Below are 21,030 nucleotides of genomic sequence, written 5' to 3' on the forward strand. Positions count from 1 at the left end.
GGGAGTGGGAGGGGGGAGAAGGTACAGAAAATAAGTAGCATAGATGGTAGGTAGAAAATAGATAGGGGGAGGGCAAGAATAGGATGGGAAATATAGAATCTAAAGAACTTGAGACACGTGGTCATAAACTAAAGGGGGGAATGGTGGGGAGGGGGTGTACAGGGTGGAGGAGAATGAAGGGGGGGAATAGGACAACTGTAATGGCATAATTAATAAAATATATTTTAAAAAATAATAAAAAAATAAAAATAAAAAGGTAGGAGAAAAAGAATTAACCAATCAGACACAACCTTATTATGCAATGTGACCAATAAGACACAACTCTATTGTATGACCTGTGTATTCATGGTTCAAGACAAGGCATTCACACCAGAAGGCCATCGTTGTGTTGGCAGTTGTCATTTTTTTTATTTGACAGTCTAAGGGAAAAGAGGTCGATGCCCTGGCTGAATAGTCAAGTATTGAGTGCTTTAAAAATTCTTGTGGCACCCAGTTTGGAAATTGCTGGATTAACCCAAAGGAATCATTTTAATGGTAACAATAATAGCCACCACTTAATGAGTAGTTAACATGTTAAGTATATTAAAGACATTACCTAAATCACATTAAGCCCTGGAGATAGGTTGTAATTATCTCCAATTTTCTATGGGAGGAAACTGAAGACACAGAGGAGAGCCCGGTTATTTGTCCAGGGTCACACAGCTGGCGGCGCTGACAGCCATCTGTGCTCCACATTGTGCTACCTCACTGCAGGAGGGGAGGGGAGGCCTGGGGTCTCGCAGCTTCCTGCAACCCAAAAGAACAAAACACTTGGATTAGCAGGCCTGGGTTCTAATCTTTGCCACTCTCCACATTTTTTCAAAATCTTGGCCAAACGACAAATTTTTTGGCCTTGGTTTCCTCAGCTGAAAATGAGGGTAGTGACAACTGTTTATCTTAAAGGGCGGGAGATGCTCTAATGAGGTAACAGTTGAAAGCAATGTGTTAGCTCTCAAATTCTACAGAGATGTTAAGGCATTTTCATCAGACAGCAAAGCACTCCATCTGCTTGTTGGACCAGGGCTGCTCAACCCTTTAATTTACCGAGTTTCTGAGCCTGTGATGCTGATTTTCAGTGGAAAAGCATTTATGATCTGATTTCTAATTGCCTATGCTTTTTGCCCATTTTTTACTTTCATAAGTAGGGCTGTTGTTTATTAAAACATTTCTTCTAGTAGCAATAACTCAATTTATGAATTATCCCTGAACTGTGCCCATATGACAAATAAACCAAAGACATCAAAGTACTTCTTATGTATTTTTGCTCCACTCAAGTAGACCACAAAACTGACATTTTTACCTTAAGATAAATTCAGAAATTGAAGAGAAAGAGGAAAATAACAATCGGTCAATAAGTACAAATTAATTGGGGCTTTGACTACAAATAAAAAACGTTCCCTCAAAAGAAAACATTAGGCTCCCACTGGACTCTCACTCTAACACTGTGAGTGAGGCTGCTTCCCCACAAACGTCTTGTGGACAGACCCAAAGCTGTCAGAGGCAATTCAGGTTAGTTTTTCAGACTGTTGCTTCATTTAATGTGACCTCCTTGGGCCACAAAGAATTAAACAAGATGTCTTTGATCCACACGCAGATGAACAGTAAGCTGGACAGAGGTTGAGGGTGCAATAGGAAAGATGCCGGCCACCGGGATCCATTAGATATTCTCTCTTCAGAAGTTTGAAAATGGCTCCACAGTGAGAGAGCTAGGAGTTGGTAGTAGAAGGAACAAAAATAATCTCAGATGGATAATGTGGATAATAAAAAATGTGAGGAAGCAGCACTTTTGTGCCCAGAGAGGTCTCTGAGTGACCAGGTTGAGCAAATTGCCCCACCAACCTGCTCTGGACATGCGTCGTGAGTGAGAAATAAACATGGGGTACTCAGCCACTGAGATTTTGAAGTTGTTTTTACTACAGCATAACTTGGCCTCACTGAGACAATTTCATTATTTCCTTTTACTCTCAAATGAGGAATGGGAAAAGAAGTTTCGTCCTTTCTGTTGTTTTATCCTTTTTCTACATCCGTTCAAGTGCAATCATCCTTTCGTGCACCCGTGAGGACTCTTTTAAAGGGAAACCCTAGCACAGGAAGCCATCTCTCCAGGTGCCTATCACTTCACTTTGCAGCCATCACCTTAGGCTCCACTCAATTCAATTCAATGAATGTTTGCTGAGGATTCACCAAGCATCCGGCTCTGTGCTGGATGCCAAAGATGCTGAGGTTGACAAGACAAAAATATCCCCAGTCCTCATGGCACTGACAGCCCATCAAGGAAGACATTAAATAGGTAGTTAAATAGGTCACTTTAAACTCAGTGGTTCCAAAGAAAACTCATCACACCTACTACACAAAGGCCCGTTTGCCCAAAGACCAGATTGCTACCACGGGCAGTTTTTCCTCCTCATCTCGGTTTAGGGGGTATGGGAAGCAGTGCTGGCTCTCCCCTCACCCTCGTTCCTTAAACCTAAGTGGACCCAAAGTGCCTCCGTGTCCTCTGAGTGCCACTTCACTCTTCCTCCCTCGGATGCACCTTGAGTCTCTCTCTTCCTTGCATCGCTGCTAGCTGGCTTCTCTGCCTCTCACATCTACTACCCCAGTAAGATACATTAGAACCAAGATTTCTAAAACACTTCTGCCATAATGTCACCAGGAACACAAAATGAGACTTGCCTAATGTTTCATACCCATTAAGTCTAAATTCTTCATTTGTCATTTTCATCATCTACCCCAAACATATTTTTCTACTTTTCTAAAAAAACTATAGTGATTTTAGTTACTTACTGAGCACTCACTATGTATCTGACACTATGTTAAGCTCTTTCATTCACTGTATCCTTACTAAATCTCCATGAAACAGAAGAATTACTATCCTCATTTTATAGGCAAGGAAATTAAGGCTTGGAGCAGTGAGGCAAGTTCAGTCAGTGGTTTGAAATTAGAGTCCTACACCATGTTTCCTTCCATAACATGGGAGTGAGCATCATACTTCCTACTTGCTCCTAAACCTACAGTTTTGAGCACAGTAGCTATTGGTCCGTTAACATACTCTCTCTAGTCTATTCTGGTAAAGGAATAAGATATTCTTAGAAAGATGTCTGAGGACACCTCCTCAGGGAATATTGTTCCAAATCAATATATGTTGACTTTTTTTTCTGAAAGGGGCAAATTCCAGGAGAGATAAGAAGGAGGAGTAGATCAGAGCTGGTAGCCTGAAAGGTATTTGGTTTTTTGTTTTTTAACGACAACATTGTAATAAATGAACCAAAGATTTGGTTTGTCCTCTAGATTTTTATTTTTAATGTTAAGAGGTTTTATACCAGAGACCATCTTAGAGAATTCCAGTAAGGGTTGGAGATGAGGATTGATGGACAGAGGCTGGAGCAACAGACGGGTTAAATTTGGTCCCTCCAGTGTGTGCGAGCAAAGCTGAGGGGCGGTGAGGACATAAGGTGTGGGCTGAACGTTTGTCCGCAACCCAACAGCTGCCTCCGCCCTTTTCCATGCTGTCTAATTACACATCTCTCTAAGAATTCCAGCGAAGGACTTGCCATGTGGGGGAACAAATGACTGCCTTCCCCAAAGAGGAGATATTATGAGTTCCGCTGAGAAATAAAGGGGACAGGGGCAGACCACAGAGAAGATATGAGGAATCCTCCTGAAGTACCTCCCAACTCATTTCAGTGCAGAGTGAGACGGAAATAAGTCCTGTGCTGGGAAGCACATCCATGTTCAGCTCCCAAGAATTGCCAGTTTTCATGCACTGGATGGAGTGGGATGGGAGGATCTCAACCCAGTTTTACCTGTTAACCTCTTGGATCGTCACTGGGGACATCAACTATCCTGGTACAAGTGAAATATGAAAATACAGTGATTCCTGTTGGATGGATACTGGACAGGGTAGTAAGAGCAATGACAAGGAAAGCAGTTAGACCCAGAGACAGCTCCCAGAGCCCTGGCTAGGTCTGCAGCTCGCTGGATGGCCCCTGCTCATCACTCAAAGCCACCTGCCTTCACACATGTAAAGCAAGAAGACTGGGCAACCTCCAACCTCCCTTCCAACTCAAAAAGTATACTATTTTAAGGTATTTTAAAACAGGCTTTAAAAAATCAAAGGGCCCTGGCTGGTGTAGCCCAGTGGATTAAGCACAGGCCTCTGAACCAAAGTGTTGCCAGTTCGATTCCCAATCAGGGCACATGTCTGGGTTGCAGGCCAAATCCCCAGTTGGGGATGCATGAGAGGTAGCCACACATTTGATGTTTCTCTCCCTCTCTTTCTCCTTCCCTTCCCCTCTCTCTGAATAAATAAATAAAATAAATTTTTAAAAAAATCAAAGGAACTAGGATTATAAATTAACCAAGGTATAGGATATTTTGACTCCTCCCTTTCATTTCCTAAATTACTTCATGTCATTTGAGAAAGGATATTAAAACTTTTCAGCAAATTATGGGAAAGGCTACGGGAAACTATTTGCTCCGGGATGTTCACTGTAAAGAAAAACAGTAGAGAGACTGAACAAGACTTGGGAGACACATCAATCAAATGTGGGCCTTGTTTCAACCATGAGCCAAACAGACTACAATAAATATTGAGAAAACTGGGGAAACCTGGATATTTCCTGCATATTGGATGATATTTGGAAGTTTTTTATTAGTCACTTTACTTATGATAATTGTAATTTTTAACAAGAGTTCATTATTTTCAAAGATAGTGAACTATTTAATGATTACATAACCTGGTGTCTAGAATTTGATTCAACATAACCGATGAGGAGGGGGGAAGTCGGGGGTAGAGAGGACACACAGTGGGCCGTGAGCAGACAGTTGGTAAAGCTGGCGTGTGGGTGTGGCTAGTGTTTGCTTAAAATTTGCCCTGACAGAAAGCTTACATAAAACACTGTTGCTTTCACTAAGAAATGAGGCACTAATATATTGTTACCAGCTTGTCTTGGATTTTACAGATATGGTTAAATATGGGAGAGAGTTAGGTGTAGACTCCACAAAGCTTGCTTAAGGATTGGATGTGGGGCAAGGGAGAGAGAGGTGTCAAGGGTGACTCTCAGGCTTCTGATTTTTCAGAACTGCTGATGTTGGTGTCACTTACTGTTAGGGAAGAACAACATCAGGGGGAGAGAGAAAGCACCAGAAGAGGTTGTGTGGGTAGGTCCTGACCCAGGTTTTAGATAGCTGAATTTTAAATGGCTTTGGGTGTCAAGTAGGTTCAATACATGTCTACTTCATGAATGAACGGACTAGCCCAGCCAGTGCTAAGGGAGGTGAAATTCAATAGCTTCTTCAATTTTAGGGGGTCATGGATTTGTCTGTGAATATATTGAAAGCTGTAAGCCTTTATTGTCACATAAGCACAAAGGTAGGTACATAATTTCAAGGCCATTCACAGAAACTCTGAGGACGTGTAGGCCCCAGGTAAAGAACTTCTGTTGTCTTTCATTACAATTATATCTCCTTTGTCCACAGCTTGGTAGCTCTCTCTATGAAATGCAGATGGCAGGAAGTTGAGAGCTTTTAATCATCTTCCTTGCTTTCTCATGACCTAACACAACATAAATCTCAAAAAGGAGCAGGAAGTTTGTCTTCCTCTTGCTCCTCTACCGAATAACCCAGTAACTGAAGTCTCACCAAACTTGAGGAATCCAATGTAGCCACCTCTGTGCTGCCATGTATAAGGAGGGAATGTGCCAGAATAGGGGTGAGGAGATTTGGGTTAACTGGCTGTGTGACCTTGGGCAGGCCTCTGGTCCTCCGCATCCTTTGTGAGATGAAGACGTTCCCAGCCTCACTGTCAACTTTGGAAGGCACCTTGGCCATCTCGACCTCAGGGGTAATTGAATCATTTCCCCTCTGAGGGTTTAGGCAGTCTATCTTGGCTTCTGGACAGTCGTTTGAATCACATGGAGGAATTCCTGCTCACCCACACTTTGCTGGGTTTTCCAGCCATTGGCAGACAGGCTGGTTCCATTTATAATCATTTTAGATGGTCCAAGCACCCGAGAGCATCTGGTCACCTATTTAGCGAGTCAGACCTGACCTGCTGTAGTGAGTTGTTCTCCAGGGCCAGCTTGGCCCTGACCCTGACCCCTCCTGGCCTGCCATCTGTTCTCCCTGGCCCGCCTTCCGTAGCAATCCTGAGATGACTTTGGTTAAACTCCCAGCCATATGCTATCCCTTCCAACTCTAAAGACCACACGCTTCCTCCACTTAGGCGAGAGGCCAGACAGGCTGAGCTCGCCCACGTCTCCCCTGGAAGCTCTCTCACATGGGCCTCAGAGCTCAGCGGCAGAGGGCATCCCCACCCCCCCGACCTACCCAGTCAGCAGCAGTAATAATAATTACTATTATAATAATACATATTTGTTAACTGCTCAATATGTGCCAGGTACATAGTAAATACTTTTATTCATTGTCTCAACATATTAATCCTCATAACATCCCTATAAAGACAGGTGCTATTATTGTCCCTACGTTCTAGATGAGGAACCAAAGCTTGAGTAGATCCAGTGATTTGTTCCACGCCACACAGCAAATAAGGGATGGAATCCAAAGAGGCAATCTGACCATAAATTTAACTATTATACTGTTGGTATTCCTCCCAGGTCAGGAAAACAGAAACCTTTCTAGATATGCAAGCGTAAAGAGATATACCACTCTTTAAGGTATTATTATGTGCTTACGAATCTGTGATTATGTGCTTACAATCATGTGCTTCCAAAATTCTGTGAATTATGTGCTTAACGAAACCATTAGAAGGTCGGGGAAAACTAAAAGTTAGGAAGCCGACAGTAATTTATTTGGTCACAGGGCCACAAGCTAAGACCTAGAGTTTAAGATGCTGCTGGTACCAATGAGAGATCCAACAGCTTCAAGAGCTGCTGTTGAAACCTGAGGCATTGCCTCCCAGCCCCGAGGCCAGTGACTGGCAGAGGGATGCGGAGTCCAGCCAGACCCTGAAAAACTCTCCTCCGCTGATGCCCATACGTCAGCCACCCCGAACGCTGGAGGGTGAGTGGCTTCCCCTTCTTCTGCCTCCAAATCATACCTCATTGCCCGAATCTAAATTATATCCAGAACCCTGCTGGGAAGGGAATCTGAAAACTGTAGTTTCTCAGGGGAGGAAGCAAATAAAGGAGTGGAAATCATTGCCAGCTGGTAAGTGCACTAAACAAAAATATCCAGTATTTCTAGGGATGATGTGGTTAGCCAGCCTCCAAGTTGGCCCTCAGTAATCTCCTCCTCCTGGTGTTCAAGCGCTCATGTAGGCAATGCCCACATTTTATCAGGGTTAGTCCCTGTGACCAATAAAATATGGCAGAAGTGATGATGTCACTTCTGAAATTAGGTCACCAAAAAATGATGTCTACTGTGTTCAGAGTTCTCTCTCTCTCTGACCTCTGGCCTCTGGGGAAAGCCAGGTCATGCTGCAGGCTGCAGAGAGAATCAGTGAGGGGCTGACAAGAGTAGGAACGAGATGACATACAAAGTCTTGGGACTTGGAGAGCACTCACGTGAAGACCTCAAACCTTGCTGCTCGTGTCCCTAGAGCGGCACTGCATTCTGAGAGATGTTGGTCACATTCAGCCGGAGCCTGGCTGTTTTATCATATCTCCACGTCCGTAGTCCCGAATGGGCTAACGCAAACGAGTCTGCACTCCTTCCAGCAGGACGGCCCAGCCAGCACACACTGCCACCTGTCCACCGCCCTTTGCTGCACATTCAGAGGAGCCTCTCAGCCCTCCTCAGCTGGAAGGTGAGCCCTCACTGGACGAGCTGGACTGCTTCTGCAGGGCCCAGCCCCCGAGGTGGCAGTTCTCTGCAGGAAAAAGATTTACCTCCCACGAGTGAGAAGAACCCAGAGCTGGTGTCCTCTGCAACCAGAAGAGCACATCCTGACACGAGCTTGATTCTGTCACTCATCTCCTTTCTTTACAGGAAGCTCAAGCTTGTGCAAAAGTCACCTCCATGCAAAAATCCTTGCAATTCCATGTTCGCTCCCCAAAGCGCCTTTGCCCCCGTGATCCTCATTCTCTCGGGGATGTGTCCTTGGTTTATTTTTCCTATGAACACTTCTAGAGCCCTGAATAGAAGTTTGTACTGCTTTCCTCTGTCGCAGGTGCTCTCATCTTTCCTTCCAGTCTCTGGGTAAGCACCACGCACACTGTCGTCATGACAACCGTTCTGCCTCGGTGCCTTGCAGGAAGATAATGCTGTGAGAAACGCTGCAGGTCTAGGGTGAAGACGAGGGGGTGAAAATGAAAAATGGGGAAGGCAGGAAAGGGCACTGAGGGTCAGAAAGGGAGAAGAAGGTGGGTTTCCCAGCCTGAGCCAAGTGGCCCAAGAGCAAGCCCATGTATGGTCACATTAGTGGAGCATTTGGCTCAGCTGGGACGTTTTTCAAGATGCCCCCCTTTGCCAGTGTTGAAAAGGGATGCCAGTGCTGTTGCCAACCTTGTCAGGAAAGAAATTGTCATGGGACCCGTCATGTTCGACTCTCAGTCTTGTGCTTCCCAGAGGCCTCGCTTGTTGAGGGGCCACTAGACCAGAGGCTGCTGCTGATGGTGGCAGGACCACGGTGGCAGGACCACGGGGGCAGGACCACAGGGGCAGTCTGCGGGTCTGGTGGTGAAAAGCCCGAGTCTGTGGTCAGTTTTGGTGCTGCAGCGGCCGCTGTCAGCTTAGAGAGTGGGTGATTGTCTTGGAAACTCCCCATTTTCGTAATTATACTGTGTTTTCAGTATATTCATTTTGTTTTCCACATGTTCAACTTATTCATCAGGTTATAAATTTGCAGGTATAGAAATACATATAATCTTAAACTCATCCCTTTACAAGTACATGAATGCATGTTTGCCGTTCTGCTTCAGAGAAGAACCAGCCTCGTCTGGGGAGATCTAGGCAAGGGGGCAGCATGCTGACCCCCACCCAGCAGAGGTTACTGCAGGACAGGACTGAGTCTCCCACACAAGGAAGGGCAGAGGGAGCCGGCCGACCCTCCCCACGGGGAATGGCCCAGCCTGGCTGAGAGGAGCTGTGAGCTCATGCCTTCTCGCTGCAGCACAGAGGTAAGGAGGTCTGAACAGCAGGAGAGCTTACAATGTCAGCCATGGACCCATCACCAGGGGTGGAGGTAGGCAGAGCAGCCCAAGAGGTACCACCCAGAGGTGCATATGGAGCGTGGTGGCAGAGAGATTCCCGAGGGATGGGAGATGGCTCTTCAGGAGAGCTGAGGTGTCATGGAGGAGAAGGGCAGTGGCACAGAGAAAGGGACTTTGGCTCTGACCTTCATGAAAGAACCCAGGTGGCACAGCCACGGAAGCTGGCCCGGGGAGGGCCCACAGTCTTCGCCTGGCCATGCAGTGGGGTAAGGCCGGGCAAAGACTGGAACTTTGTCAATCATCTGCTGACTTCAGGCTCATTACGTGGCTTTTTCTTTGTGATTAACCTTCATATTATAGATGTAACTCAGATGCATGCACCACAGAAAGTTCAAAATCTGATGCTTTTTTCTCTTACTTACATCACAAGAACACACATCATTTCACTCTAAAAATCTCCCTCCTGCATTTTTCTCTCCAGTGTTCCCTTTCATGCAGGCACTTGGGCTCCCTCTCCCCCTTGGCTTTCCTTCCCTCTTCACAGTAAACGCCTTACTTCCCTTGTTCCACTCACAACAGCCACCGCCCCACCCACCCCAATGCACGCACTGCTTCCCTGAAGCTGCAGAGCCAGTCGCCCTCCACCAGGCTCAGGAGGCCCCCGGTCCTCACCTCCACAAGCTTCCGGCAGCATCTTCTCAACGAAGGTGGGCGTCCCCATAAAAGATCCTCACACTGTTTGTGAAGGGATGCAGACTTCTCCACCAACTCGCATGTCTAGTAACCTTGGGGTCAGAGTTACAGCAGTTGAGTTCGGTGTTCACCTCGTCTGCACTTAAAACACTTGCCAGAAGTGTAGGAAAGAGAAAGAATATGTCTGCCAAAACAGTATCTCATGAGTAAGTACCAGGGAAACTCACGTATCAGCATGAATTGGAGTCACAGAAGAGGCACTATATAAGGTTGTGGTTTTGATGGTTGTGATTCTGAAAAGAAATGCTTACTTTGCCACCTCTTAGCTGCATGACATTGACAAGTTACTTAATTTCTTTGTGCCTCCGTTTCCTCACCTGTCAGTTGGGGATGGTATTAGTTTACCTTCTGCATAGGTTTATGAGAATTGCATTAACGAAGGTGAAGCACTTAGACCAATACCTGCCACACACTAATTGCTTAAGTATTAGTTAGCACTATTATTATTTTTATTCTTATTGACTTAGACAATTTCTTCTAGGCTAAGTCACACACATTTGCAGGGTGTATGGGGGACAGTGAGAGAGACAGGGGTAAGCTCATTTTGACAGCTGCCGCATGGACAGGATTGGTGAGTCCCTTACCCCACACAGCAGCGGGGGGCCCGCTGAGGGCCCCTGAGCCCTGACCGTTGGACACACCCAGACAGAGGGCTTAGGGGTCGGGGTCCAGATTAGGAGACTGGCTACAGCTAACAAAGATAAAAAACAGCGAGTTAGGACAAGGCTGCCCAGCATGTCTGTGACTGTTTGGGGGTCAGCATCCTTTCTGAAACCAGCCTGTTCCCTTAACAGTCTTCTGAAAAAACGACAACTTCTGACTTGACAGGAGTTTCTTGGAGGTAAGCAGAACAAAGACAAATGAACCATCCTTGATTTGCCAAGGCTGAATAGAGTTCAGAGCATCACATCTTTAACTTTATTTTAATCCTCAACTGAGGATTTTTTTTGTTTTTTAATATAAAAAAATTTTTTAGAGAGGGGGAGGGAGGGAGAAAGAGAGGGAGACAGACGTCAATGTGCGAAACATCGATCAGTTGCCTCTCACAACTGACACCACCGGGGACCTGGCCCGCAACCCAGGGATATGCCCTGACTGGGAATCGAACCAGCAACCTTTTGGTTCACAGGACGATGCCCAACCCACTGAGCCACACCAGTCAGGGCAGAATTTTTTTTTATTGATTTCAGAGAGAGAGGAAGGAAGAAAGTGAGAGAGAAAGAGAAACATCAATCAGCTGCCTCCTATGCGCACCCCAACTGGGGGACTGAACCCCAAATTTAGGCATTCGCCCTGACCAGGGATCACGCCCGCCACCCTTCTGGTGCACAGGGTGATGTCCAACCAACTGAGCCACCCTGCCAGGGCCAGAGATGTCACATCTTAAACGTAAATGAGCACTTGTTTTCAATGCATAAACTTCATGTGAAAGTGAGAGCCAATGCTTAGTGAAATTTCTTGACATCATCTTGTGTAAGTGAAAGGAAGCATGTACTTATCTCTCACCAGTCTGCCCCTGAGCCTCCTCTGTGCTTGAGCGGCCTTTGCCTGGAGTTCTCTGGCCCTCTTCCCCTAACGACCCCTGGTGACACCTTTTCATTAGTCTAGTTCCAACAGCCCCTCCTCCGGGAAGTCCTCCCAGCAGCACCTGGGAGAGGCAGCAGGTCTCCCTACCGAGCTGCACTCTACTTGCACATGTGCTTTTATTTCACCTGTGGACTGCCTCCTCACCTAAACGGTGAGTTCCTTCCCTCTGTGCCCAACTCTTACCAGTAGGTGGCTCCGTCCTATAGAACTGGCCCTGGACAGGTAGTCCACAGGCGGATTTCTCATCTTCTACCAATGGTCATTTCACTTTAGATGTTTCATCTATAAAATGATGGTGACTGCTTCCTTCAGGCTTTGAAATGACGCCATGGCTACAGTGGGGTCGTGGCACTGATTCAGCAGCGTGTGTGTAATTCCACTCCGCCCAGCTCTCCTGGGACCTCCCAGGGAACCCAAGAGCAGTGCCGGCGGGTCTCAGGAGAGGCAGGGGAGAAAACCCTCAGCCCCAGGCAGCTTCTCTCTCACACACTCTTTGTAACACACCCACAACACACACACACAAAGGTAGCATGTGGCCACCTCTGTACCTCGGTTTCCTCATCTGTAAAATGGGGATAATATTAGGAACCCACCTCATGGGGTTATTGAATTAAATGAACTGATGTACACAAAGTTCTTAAAACAGTGACTAGAAAGTAAGAAAGTGCAAAAAGAAGAAGATATAGAAGGAGGAAGAGGAGGAGGAGGAGGAGGAGAGGGCGTTACATGGGTGTTAAAGGAGCACAGTAGCTAGATGCAGAGAGGTCCCGGTGGCCAAAGCTGGAACAATTTGTACATGTACCTCAAAGCATAAAAGCATTCATGAGCCCATACTGATATAAATACAAATAAACAATTAATTTGTCCCTCACAAAATTTCATATAATTTCTGTAGACCCTGCTTCCTCCGGGAGGCGGGGCTCCATTCCCCTCGCCATGCGTGGGCCCTGGACCTAATGACTCCCTTCCAAAGAGTGGAGCGTGGCACGGGGTAACGGTAACTTCACGCTGGAGAGGCCGGCAGACAGGCCCCAACCACATGATCAGGTTGCCACTGCCTACGAGAAGTCACACTGACACCAAGTGCCCACACCTCCACCCCATGTAACGGGACAAGGAGGGCACTTCGCCCCTGTAGAATGCTCCCCAGAAGCCATTATGTTGAATCTATCCATAAAGAAAACACCAGAGAAATTCAAACTGGGCTCCTTGTACAAAATTCCTGACCAGTACTCCTCAAAACAATTAAGGTCATGAAAAACCAGAAAAATCTGAGCCAGTGTCACAGACTGGGGGAGAATGAGGGCACACCCTGACTAAATTAAAGGAGGTGTCCTGGACTGGATCCTACAACCAAATAAAGGGGGTATTTTATGTAAAAACCAGAGAAATCCAAACAAAGCCTGAAATTGAATTAATAGCGATGTGCTCACGTTAATGTCTCACTTTTGAGAAAAGCACCATCATCACGTAAGATGTTAATATTAGAAGAAGCTGCGTGAAGCACACACAAGAACTCTCTGCTGTCTTTGTAACTTTTCTGTGTCTAAAAATTACTCCAATATTAAAAGTTTATTTTACAAATTGATACTCAAAAAATTTTTAACTGTATCTGACACTTCATAAGTGCCCAAGGAGTGTTAGCAGTTATTTTTATTATTCTCCTGTTCGTCTTTTCCCCTTACCCTTCTGCAGATTGGCTCTCTGTCTTTGAAACACATGGTGGAGGATGGTCACCCCACAGCTTAGCACCTGTACAACCTAATGCATGAAACCAGCAGAAACCTGAGTAGTGTCTCCAAGTCCCAGTTGCAAATTCCAAAGGGAGGACATCCAGTTGGTTCATCACCTAGGGTCAGGCACCCTCCTATGGTCTAACAGCCTGGGGCTGAGGTCCATGAGTTCACACAAGGCCCTAGAAACCTATTTTCTGGAAAAGGAAGAGGAGGGTCTCAGAATAGGAGTTTAGGGGTGGTGCAGACACCTGAAAAGCTGTCTGTCTCAGCAGTACTAATCAAACTGTGGTCCATGGGCCAACAGCATGGGCAGCTGGGAGTTAGGAGAAGTACAAATTGTTGGCCTCACCCCAGACCTTTTAAGAATCTAGGAGGAGAGGGGTAAAGAGGCCATGAACCTGGTTTAGCACCACCTCTCTGGGTGATTCTTATGTGTGCTAAATATTGGGGCACACTATGGTACAGGATTATTCAGTCTATGACAAAGGAAAAAAAGCATCTTAACATTCTGGCAAAGTACTGCAGGGGGATTAGACTATCTTATGTATTAATGCAAATTAAAACACTATGATGGCACAACCATTAAAAGACAACCCCAAATGAAAAGTGGACAAGGACTTGAATAGACATTTCTCCAAAGAAGATATACCAATGCCCAACAAAAACATGAAAAGATGCTCAGCATCATTAGTCGTTAGGGAAATGAGAATCAAAACCCCAGTGAGATACCACTTCATACCCACTAGGATGGCTAGAACAAAAAAGTCAGGTAATAAAAAATGTTGACAAGGAAAAATTGGAGCCCTGGTACATTATTAGTGAGAATGTAAAAGGTTCGGCCACTGTGGAAAACATCTGTTCTAGCTCACCGTGGAGCACTGCAGTCATCTCCTCATGGTTTGGGTCATGTCCTAAAGAGTCAGTCACTGGACTCCTTGACAGAGAGTGCTGTGATTCAACAACAAGCCAGATGTTTGGCATTATAGTGCCGAGGAAAACTGGTGCAGTCACGAATGCCTTATCTTTTTAAAAAGATTTTATTGACTTTTAGAGAGAGAGGAGTGGGGAGAAAGAAAGTGAGAGAAACATCTATGTGTGAGAGAAACATTGATCAGTTGCTTCTTGTATGCCCCCAACTGGGGACCTGGCCTGCAACCCAGGCCTGTGCCCTCCTGAATGGCCACTGAACCAGTGACCATTCAGTTTGCAAGATGATGCCCAACCCCCTGAGCTATGCCAGTCAGGGCCACAAATGCATTTAGAGGAATTCCTGCTTCTCAAAAGGGCTCCTACTAAGTTTCATGTATTGGGATGAACCATCCGGATTTGGGTTTTTGTAAGTAAAAGAAGGGCAGATAGCAAAATTTTTATATTTTTCAACCTAATCAAAGAAAATCTGAGCACTAATTCACAAGCAGCAACACAGAATATGTATGGCAAGTCTTCAGAAGCTCGGCCAGAGCTGACCTGGAAGAGCGGATGGTGCTGTATTAGTGTGATTGGAGAGGCTCTGAGAAGCCTGCTGCCCCTCCCAAACCCTCTCAGACCTGTACCCAGAGGGTTGAAATTTAACTCACATTTTTGGGGATCACTGACCCTTTGATAATCCACTGAGTTCTATGGACCCTCTTCATAGTAATTACCTTGAAAACTGAAATTAATTGTAATAATGAGTTCATTTAGCCAACATCAACTATGCAGACAATATTCAATGCTTATAATCTTTAACCTTTAACGCAAATTAAAAGCATAAAATAGATTTTTTAAATAATACACAAGACAGTCACTACTGTAGACTGAAAGTCGGCAATGCTCTGGGAATAGACCTCATGTAAGAAGAGCCACATACACAACCACGGAAGACACAGCATGGCGGCTCACACCTCCGGCATTCGGCAGCTCGTGCAGCTACCGCATCCACGCTGGTCTTCGTACGCACTAAGAAATGACAGAGCAGGGAGCTGAAACAGTATAACCTGCAAATGTAGGTTTTCTCAATGCAAATAGACATGTATTGGGCTGACTGGGCTGTATTGGCTGCATTAGGTTGACTGGGCTGACAATAGACTGAATTTGTCAAAACCTAGGAAACAGAGAGTTGCCTATGATTGTATGGTGCCAAGCTGGAAACTGAGACCCCTTAATACTGCCCCCACCATGCTAGCATTGAGCACCCAGCACCCTGAGAAACCTTAATAGACACAGGACAGCTTTGAAGGCACAAAACAAGAAAAAGGATTTCTGACCAAAATGGAGGCATAGGTAGATACACTTTGTCTCCTCACACAAATAAAAGAAGGACAATGACAAATTTAAAATAAAATAAAATAAAAAGCAACTTACAGAAAATCAAACTGTATGGAAGTCTACCAACTATGGAGTAAAAGAAGGAACATTCATACAGACCAGCAGGAGGGGCAGAGATGGACAGCTGGGTGGAGAGGACTCCCAGCAAGGCAGTGGCTGGTGGAGTGGGTGGCCCCACATTTGCATGCAAATAAACTGGGAGGAACAACTGGGGAGCAAGACAGACCATGTAACCCAGGGTTCCAGTGCAGGGAAATAAAGCCTCAAAACCTCTGACTGTAAAAACCTGTGGGGGTTGAGGTAGCGGGAGAAACTCCCAGCCTCACAGGAAAGTTCATGGGAGAGACTCACAGGGTCCTAAAATGGCCAAACCCACCCACCTGGGAATCAGCACTAGAAGGGTCCAATTTGCTTGTGGGAAGCGGGGGAAATGACTGAAAACCAGCAGAGGGCTGAGCAAGCGGCACTGTTGCCTCTCAGACCCCTCCCCCACATACAGCCTCACAACGCACGCAGCCCTGGTGAACATCTAAGGCTCCGCCCCTTACTACATAACAGACAGGCTGAAACAAAAAAAATGGCCCAAATGAAAGAACGTATCAAAGCACCAGAAAAAAATACAACTAAGCAATGAGGAGATAGCCAACCTATCAGATGCACAGTTCAAAACACTGGTAATCAGGATGTTCACAGAAATGCTTGAGTATGGTTGCAAAACAGAGGAAAAAGTGAAGGCTATGCAAAGTGAAATAAAGAAAAACACACAGGGAACTAACAGTGATGGGAAGGAAACTGGCACTCAAATCAATGGTTTGGACCTAAACGAAGAAATAAACATTTAATCAGAACAGAAAAAAGAAAGAAGAATTTAAAAAAAAAAAATGAGGAGAGGCTTAGGAACCTCCAGGACATCTTTAAACATTCCAACATCTGAATTATATTGGTACCAGAAGGGGAAGAGGAACAGCCACAAGTGGAAACCTTATTTGAACAAATAATAAAGGAGAACTTCCCCAACCTGGCAAAGGAAATAGACTTCCAGGAAGTCCAGGAAGCTCAGAGAGTCCCAAAGAAGTTAGATCTAAGGAGGAACACACCAAGGCACATCATCATTATATTAGCCAAGATTAAAATGGAGAGAATTCTAGAAGCAGCAAGAGATAAGGGGACAGTCACCTACAAAGGAGTTCCCATCAGACTATCAGCTGATTTCTCAAAAGAGACCATACAGACAAGAAGGGGCTGGAAAGAAGTATTCCAAGTCATGAAAGGCAGGATCCTACATCCAAGACTGCTCTATCCAGCAAAGCTTTCATTTAGAATGGAAGGGCAGATAAAGTGCTTCCCAGATAAGGTGAAGTTAAAGGAGTTCATCATCACCAAGCCCTTATTATAGGAAATGTTAAAGGGACTTATTTTAGAAAAAGAAGAAGATAAAAAATATGAACACTAAAATGACAAAACTTACAACTATCAACAACTGAATCTAAAAAAAATAAACTAAACAACTAGAACAGGAACAGAATCACAGAAATAGAGATCACATGGAGGGTTATTAGTGGGACAGGAGACAGGGAAATGGGGGAAAAGGTACAGGGAATAAGAAGCATAAAAGGTAGGTAGAAAATAGACAGGAGGAGGTTAAGAATAGTATAGGAAATGGAGAAGCCAAAGAACTTACATATACAACCCATGGACTTGAACTAAGGAATGTGACTGAGAGAGGGTGTGCAGGGCAGAAGGGAATAAAGGGGAGGGATAGGACAACTGTAATAGCATAATCAATCAAATATATTTTTTAAAAAAGCAAGAAAACCCTCCTTCTTGTCCTCTTCATACTACCCCCCAACCTGTAAAGGTAACCACCCTTCACAACATAATTGAAATTGTGTGTTTAAGTTTGTTTGAATCTCATAAACTCATAATACAGGAAATGAAACATCAAGTTGGCTTTTTATACAGTGATTTTCCCCTTTTAGACTCAATTTTCACTTCATTTCCCTATTTTTCAGTATGTACTTCCTACTTTACATTATGACTGTCTATCTTCTCCAGATACAATAACCATCTCTTACTCTATTCAATGGTTAGCATTGTCCCTGGCATAAACTAGACACTAAAGACTGTCTTTTGAATGAATAATTAAATAAGGGAAAGTTTAAGTTTTAAAATTCCACACCTGAAAATACAATAGCTGTTGAGAAGATTTAAGCACGCTAACCATAAATTTGGCTTTCATAGCAAACATTGATGTATGAATTACTATTCAGTTTTGCACAATACATACTCCAACTTAGGCTGCTATTATGCAATCATATATGGCTGTAAACTCGAGTAGCATCTGCCTCTGATTCATAATTCCTAAGGATTTTACTGAAAGAAGTGTAACAAAAAATATAAACTCTTTCTTACAGTCCTGTCACACTACTTCCTTGAGCGATTTCATTTCAGGAAACAGAGGCAACTCCATTTTAAAGGGCTTTATGTTCTTACTGATTCCCTTTCCTAGCCAGGAGGCTCATCTGGCAGGCAGCAGAACATCCCCCTCGCTCCCTCATTAAATTCCTGCCTCGTTGAACTGTGTCACTCTCCTACGGAGAAGAAAGTAACATTTGGCAACAGATCGCCAGATTCGAGCACCAGCAAGTAGAAATGGTAAGAGGCTAAGTCAGCAGCTCCCCTCCCTTGTGTGATCATTGATACCCACACCGCACCGGAAAGCTCGCAGGAGCTGGAGGTCTTTTAGGTTGAGCGTGAGAGCTTCATGCCTTTCGCCACTTTTCATGGAGCAATGAATCGATTCCAGCCACAGCAGCACATGGAGATCGGACTTCCAGAAAAACCTCCCTCTGTGGTGCTTTCGTCACCAAGGTGCTCATGATGGGCCACCAGGTTCATACATCGGCAACTCTGGAGTGGAAGATGGACACCTCTCAGGATGGAAGTTTCCAGATTTCATGGTGCACCGAAGCTAGCCTAATCAAACGTGGGAAGTTTGAAGTAGGCATTTGATCAAACTGTGTTTAAAATAAGTGCATTTTGCCAATAAACTCATGAAAAAATATTCAACATCATTTTAACTGGAGAATTACAAGTTAAAGCTAAAATGAGATCATACAGGGGCCGATCAGGATGGCAGGAAAAGAATCGAGTATTGTCCAGCAATTTGTCCAACAGTTGTCCAACAGTTTGGGGAGTGTCAACTGATTTGTTTTTCTGCCAATTTATCGATATTGACATAAGTGTTTTTAAAAGCCACATGCCTTGTGACCCAGTAATTACATTTATGGAAATTTATCCCAAGAAAAATGATTTAAAATGTGGATAAGAAATTAAACAGTAAGAGTGTTCATTGCAGCACTGTAGCAAAAATGTGAAATCCACCTACATGTACAATAATAAAGAACTTACTGAGTACATTATGCCACAATGAAACACCATGTAGCCATTTGGAAAACATTATAGAACTATCTTAATGACGTTAGGAGATGAGTAAGCTACATTTTGATGCCAAAACCAGTTCACAGAAAGCCCACAGGAAATTAAGTATGGTACGATCACATGCATGAAAAACATGCTACAAAATAGATACAGTGGTAATATATCTTAGAGGTAGAACTACAGATGTTTTTAATCCACTTTGGGGTTATTTGATTACATTCTTTCTCTATAATGAATATGAATCCCATGTGTAAATAGCACACATACCCAGGAAATCCCACTAAGCCAAAGCATTCGAAACCTCATAACGATGAGCACATCCCCCAAATCCCCTTATGCCGGGGGTGGCGTCATCTGGGACAGTTACAGGAACCAGGGGAGGGAGGAGGGAGAAGGGAGGAGCCCTGGGCACAGGCAGGGGCCCTCGGTGGCGTTTCAGGCGAACCTTTCCCTGGTCTCTGAAGCAATGTATTAGTCAGTCTTTGTGGTTAAGTCCTTGAAAGCCACTCTTTAAAAGCACAATGAATGTTTATACTTTTACATTTGAAAACTCTACAAACTTGTGTGGGAAATAATCACATCCCATGCTGTCAGAGTAGAGATGAACTACAAAGACTCGCACCTTTGCAAACTACGACATCGCTCAATCTTTAGGAAACAGTTTAGCAAATACCAGTATGTGAAGAAGACTGGGTCGCCCAAAGGAAACCCAGGAGCTTTGAAGTCAGGTAGTCCTCAGTTTGAATCTTATTAGCTGTGTGACCTTGGGCCAGTTACTTAGCTTCTCTGAGCCTCAGTTTCCTCCTCTTCCAAATAGGAATATGCCAGTGCTGCTCGTGGTGATACTGAGGGCACTAAAATAATACGTGAACACCTGGAAGCACAGTGCCTGGCACTGAAGAGACACTTAACGAATGGGGTAATTATTCCAACAGGTGTCTCTTTTTGCCACGAGACACTGAGTTCACGGAGTGCCAGAGCTGCGACTTTCATTTGTGACAAGTCAGGATTCAGAGTACAACAATCCTCAGCAAGTGATTGTTAAGTAAATTGCTCACCTCTAAAATTTTTCTTACCCTTGACCTATTAATTAAACTCTTTGGAACTTTCTCTGTGGAAATCGTTCAAAAGGAGAAAAGAACTGAAGGCATCTATTTTTCAAAGCAATATTGCTGAAAATTGGGAAAAATCAGAAATAGCCCAACAAAGAAGCAAAGAAGGGAGGATGGTGAAGTAAATCAGGATATAGCCACAGTATGAAATATTACATGAAATGAAGTGTGATGATTCTGAACTGTGTGTAGCAACATGGCAAACTCATACAGTGTTAGAGATCAAAGCAGGGGGCCGACTGTCGCCGAGCTCTGAGGGACTACTCTGTAAACCATAGAGCATAGGGACAAACAGTAGCAACGAACTCAAGAAATGGAAGCAGTTGGCATGTTAGGGGATGGAACAGTGGGTGGATTTTGTTCCATTTACTGTTATCATCATGCTGTTTCACAATAAATAAAGTTCATGGAGAGATGTGCTAAGTTATCACGGGAAACAATAAAGACATCGGGCCATGATTCTCCTTTAATTTCTCAGCAGGAGTTCAGATGCCTGTCTTCCCAAGCAGAGAGTCCTGTAGAACTGGGTGATGGGGACTGAATGTTTAGACAAAAAAGGGGGATGGGGTGGGGGGAGCCAAGGAAAGGTTTGAACCGGCAGGAATTCTCCAAAGCTGCCACAGGGTGCCCGAGCACCATGGAGCAGAGCTGGGGATGGACGAAGAAAGACAAGGCACCAAAGTCAGAGAGAAAGCAAAGCGTTCAGGCCGAGGCCCCGAAGACCAGCTGGGGCCTGCATCACCACCTGTCTGGGGCTGCCCTCCGCCTCCGCCCTGGTCCTGGTCTCCAGTGTTGACTGGCAGGAAGGCACAGGGGCTTCAACCAACACTTTCTCCTACTAGAAACACCTTAAAAATAACTCATTTTATAAATGCTGGGTGGCCCCAACACTGGAGCTGCCCAGAGAGATTGTCCCATTAGGAGAGTGATCTCCCGCTACTGCCC

Source organism: Artibeus jamaicensis, unplaced genomic scaffold, assembly GCF_021234435.1.
Source record: "Artibeus jamaicensis isolate MK-2021 breed Jamaican fruit bat unplaced genomic scaffold, CSHL_Jam_final contig_233, whole genome shotgun sequence".
Taxonomy (NCBI): domain Eukaryota; kingdom Metazoa; phylum Chordata; class Mammalia; order Chiroptera; family Phyllostomidae; genus Artibeus; species Artibeus jamaicensis.